Below are 5,588 nucleotides of genomic sequence, written 5' to 3' on the forward strand. Positions count from 1 at the left end.
TGGGGCCTTCAGCTCTGATAACCAACAAAAAAGGCAACACCATGGAGCCTACGTAAGTACTCCTGCTCCACATCAGCTCTTCTGATGGGTTGGGCTATAATGCAGGAGCTAAAGAAAGATGTGCGTTTTCTCCGGGAGGTGAGGTAACGAGACAGGGCATCAAAACCAAAATTAATGAGCCCTATTCTGCCCAGGGAGTCATACTCAGACCGAGCAATGGGGTCTTAAGCTACTACTGTTCATATGCAGAAATATGTGAGGGGTTTTGTTGATCTGTGTGTGTGTGTGTGTGTGTAAATATAATATGCTACAAATAGACTCGCATCAGGAATTGAGTCCTAATTCAAGCAACTGCTCTTCCACTGAGTCAGTGGACTAAAGCCTGTTCAGTTGAGGAACTGCAGCACGCCAGATAGGTGCAATATAAGATGCCGCAGGCGTGCGTCTGTACAGAGGGAGCAGGGGGCATCTAGCGTGGTTCTGTGACGAATGTGACTTCAGTGCTAAAGGAGGCTCTTCATGCCATGTCATGTAGCGGCAGAGTTTTATTTTTGTCTCCTTTAAATTTTACATTATTGTACAATCAAACACACATCGCACAAAGCAACTCTACCTGATTTCCATCGGAGAAGGACATCTGCAACTGGGTTCTGTGATCGCACAAACCTGGTCCTGTAACACTTAATGCATATGCCATGACGGGAAGCAGCTGGCTGCGGTGGCATGCAAGACCTGGAAACTGTGGGAAATGGTTGTCAGCGGCGGTGCCCTTTTAATACACAGTCCCCTTCGTGTCAAAATGCATTGTCTCCCCCCACAAAGATCCTTGTACAATAGCTGCCTTGGTTGTCTGCAGGTTTTCTGTCCTGCTGCTTTTTTTTTTTTTTTTTTTTTTTTTTCTCTCTCTCAAAACACCCTGGCTAATGACGTTTGTATTGCCAAAAGAAATAATTTAATTTTTCTTAACTGTAAGCCCTGTCTGCACTGAATCTGAACAGCATGTTTAACTGGAACTCATCTGAAATGCTCTTGCTTAAAAAAGTTGATGTAGTTTCTTGGCCAGCATTAAAGGAAGCAGATTTGGGTTGTGTTTCGGTCATCTTTTTTTTTTTCCATCAGAGGCAATATGCCAGTATTTCATTGTAAGGACTTTTTTGAATTGCTGCAATCAAGAAAGTGATGCAGAAAGGAAAGAATGAAATGAGTGGAGGTATTAAATTAAATAGAACCAATGTTTTGTTTCTGTTTGGAAATAACTTCTTTCCCACTGTTTAATTTTAAAACCTAATTGGACCAAGTATATTTTTAAAGTCATAATAGCCCACAGCTATATTGTGATACCAGATTCATCCTTTCCCATGGTTTTATACACACAAGTGAAACTTAGTATTTGTTTCCTCAAAGCTGAGAACTGCAAAAATAAAGTAATGACCAAATGATGGAAGTAGAGCCAAGTATCTTTTTAAAAACTTCTCCAAGACTGTGGTTGTAACCCAAGAAAGCCAGCCTGTGGCTCTTAGTGAACCTAGAAGTGTCCATTTAAAAGAACAGACAAAGAGAAGTGCATTGTGCTCTCTGCTCAGACTTGTTCTGCGGGAACCAGTTACCCTACGTGCCAGCGGTGACTAAAAGTTACTGTCAGTTAGTTACGCTGCAGTTCACAACACGAATACCAGAGAAAATATCACTGAAAATGGCAAGAAAAGCTGGGTTTAGTTTAGTTTTTTTTAAAGGCCAGCTATTTTATAGATGCCAAGCTAAACTAAGTCAGATCTCCAGTGTTGCAGTCCTTGTTTGTTCTTTTTTTTAAGTGACCTGCTCGCAAACATGGCACAAATACAGAATAAGGTTGCACTTATCTCTCTGAGCTATGCACATCTCTCTCTCTCGCTCGTTTAAACGTAATTCAAAATTATTAGCACTTGCACAGCCAGATTTGGAGCCATGTTCTGTCACCTGCAGCTGACTGACGTCCATGGGATCATGGGGAGCACAGAGAGAGGGAGAATCAGGCCTTCATTTGGCTTTGTATTAAGCTTTAGGAGGAAGTTATTTTCTTTCTCCTTAGAGAGAGAGAGAGAGAGAGAGTGTGTGTGTGTGTGTGTGTGTGTGTGTGTGTGTATTAGCCAGCACAACATTGCAATAGTTGCATTGCAGTTTATACACACACTAGCTGGCAAAACGTGTGTGTGTGTGTATGCATGTGTGTGCATGTGTATATGAGTATGCCTGCGTATCTGTGCGTGTGTAAATGTATGTGTATGTATGCGCATGTGTGTATCTATATGTGTATATGTCTGTGTGTGTGTGTATATATATGTGTGCGTATGTCTGCTTATAAATGTGTGTGTATGTATATATGTGTATAAAATGTCCATGTTTGTGTGTATCTGTGTGTATATGTATCTGTATATCTATATATATGTGCCTGTGTATATGTATGTGTATGTATATATGTGTGTATGCGTGTTTGTATATTTATACACACATGCATACACGCACTCGTGTATAGATATAGATATACACACATGTATACACTCACACAGACACATACACACACAGACACATGCATGCACACATGCACAGCCACATATATACACATGCAAGTACACACATACATACGCATAGAGATATAGACGCACGCACACATGCATAGAGATATACACACTCACCTATAGACACATACATGCGCTCACATATATGCACGCACACACCCGGAAACAGACACATATGCACACACAGGCATGCAGAAACACAAATACACACAAGCATATATACACACGCACGTGCATACACATACAATGTGTGCGCATGCATGCACGCACATGCACATATATGCACACGCATGCATGCACATATATAAACATACATGCACACATGCACCTATATACACAAACATGCATGCACATGTGTACGCGCACACATTTAAATGCCCCGCGCGCACATACATTCACACGTATATGCACATGTGCGCACATATATATTCACAAGCATATGTATATACATGTGCACACAGACATACATGCACACATATATGAGCATGCACAGACACACATGTACATATACACATGTACACATGCGCAGACATGCACACACATACACACTCACGTATATACATGCACAAACACATACATATATGCGCACATATATATACACACATACACTCATGTACTTATACATGCACACACATCTATACACCTGTGTGCACATATGTGCATGCACACACAAACATAAGCACTCACACACACACACATGCATGCACAGCCATATATACATGCGCCTGCACACATGTACACACCTGCCCACACATATGGGCACATGCATACACACATGCACACACATGCAAATGCACACAGTCACATATATAGTACACATTTGCACACCCAGACACACGCATGCATGTACACACACATACACACACATGCACCTATATACATGTGCAAGTGCACACATATATAAACACATACATGCACGCACACATATATATGCACACACACGCACATGCACAAATACACACATGCACATGCATATACATGCAGGCTCACACACACATACACACATGCACACAGATATATACACACAAGCAAGCACACGTACATATATACATGCATGCTTTCACATGCACATATATATATGTGCACACCCACACAAACATATATATACACACACATACACGTGCATTCAAATGCACATATATGCATGCAAGCACATATGTATACATCTGCATGCACATACACACATACATGTGCAGACACATATATAAACACATATACGCACGTGCGTGTGCACAGACGCATACACACACACTGTATGTTGATATACACATACATATCCATACATACACACATACGCATGCACATATACACACACATATCAACATGCATGTACAAATACACATGTATATATACACACAAATGCGCACACATTCATATATAGATACACACATATAGAAACAGACAGAAAAGCACATACATGCACAGATAGGCATACACACTATATATACACATGCATGCACACTATATAAATATATACATGCATACACACGCATATGCAGGCATACAGAGATAGACAAACATGCACATGCATGCATAGATACATACACAAATATATAAACACATACGTACACACGCATAAATATATATACACATACACATGTGCATCTATGTGGATGTGTGAATGTGTATATAGGTATATGTGTATGTATATATGTATGTGTGTTTTGTGTGTGTGTATATGTGTGTATGTATGTGTGTGTATTTATCTGTACACGTGTGTATGAGTGGGTGTGTAAATCGGTGTGTGAGTATATATGTCTATATATGTGTGTATATGAATGTGCAAGTGAGTGTATGTGTTTGTGTATATGTGCGTGCATATGTATGTGCATATGTGTACGTGTATGTGTGTATGTACATTTATGAGTGTATATATGTGTCCATATTTGTGTGTATATTTATACCTGGGTATATAAGTGTGTATATATAAATGTGTGTGCATGCGTATGTGTGTGCGTGTGTATATATATATATCTATGCATGTGTGTGTATATATATGTGTGCACGTATATATGTGTGCCTCTGTGTGTGTGTGGGCGTGTGTGCATGCATATATGTGTACATGCATGTCCATGCGTGTGAATGTGTGGGTGTGCTTATATGTGTAGGTGTGTGTGTGCATGTGTGTGTACATGTGCTTGTGTATGTATGTGTGCTTGCTTGTGCATGTGCATATATGTGCGTCTGTGTGTAGTGTATATATGTTTGGGTGTGGGTGCATTTGTGTGTGTGTGCATGTGTGCCTGTATGCATGCATATATGTGCATCCATGTGTATGTGTGTGTATGTTCACAAGTGAGTGTGCGTGCATGTGTGCGTGTGTGCAGGCATGTGCATCTGGTTCCACACGTGTGTGTGTGCGTGCGTGCATGGGTATATGTGTGAGCGTGTGTCTGTGTGTTTCTATATTTATATCTATATGTGTGTGTGTATATGTTTAAATATTTGTATATATGTACATGTGTGTATATCTGTGTATACATGTATTGTGTGTGCATCTATGTGTGTATACCTATATGTGTTTGTGTATATCTGTATGTGTACATGTGTGTGTATATGTGTGTGCACTTGCACATATACATTTGTGCATGCATATATCTGTGTGTATGTGCATTTATGTGTATGTGCATGTGTGTACATGTATGTTTGTGTGTGTGCACATGAGTGTCTGTATATAACTGTGCATGCATGCATGCATGTGTTCGTGTGTGTGTGTCTGTGTGGGTATATATGTTTGTGTGTGTATATGTGTGTATGCATATACGTAGGTGTGCATGTGAGCATGCATGTGTGTGCATATAAGTTTGTGTGCATGAGTGTGCACATGCATGTGTGTGCACGTGTATCTGTGCATGTATGTGTCTGCATGCGCATATGTGTTTGGGGTGTGTGGGTGTGTCAGAGTGCATGCATGTGCACGCATGTGTGCACATGCAGATGTGTGTTTCTATATATATATGTGTGTTTGTGTATATCTGTGTGTTTATATGTATTTGTGTATGTGACTGTGTATATCTGTGTATATATGTATTG

At 40.2% G+C, this 5,588-nt stretch overlaps 1 long non-coding RNA gene across 1 annotated transcript in view; it reads right to left on the reverse strand.

Moving 5' to 3' along the window:
* Nucleotides 1-378: 378 nt before the first annotated feature.
* The window catches only part of LOC109293783, a 19,729-nt gene continuing 14,519 nt past the window's right edge, over nt 379-5,588 (reverse strand). Inside the window, exon 3 of the long non-coding RNA XR_002096400.1 lies at nt 379-732. This is a non-coding gene — a long non-coding RNA (uncharacterized LOC109293783). The remainder of the gene's footprint in view (nt 733-5,588) is intronic.

Source organism: Gavialis gangeticus, unplaced genomic scaffold (assembly GCF_001723915.1).
Source record: "Gavialis gangeticus isolate Ggan-Ray unplaced genomic scaffold, GavGan_comp1, whole genome shotgun sequence".
Taxonomy (NCBI): domain Eukaryota; kingdom Metazoa; phylum Chordata; order Crocodylia; family Gavialidae; genus Gavialis; species Gavialis gangeticus.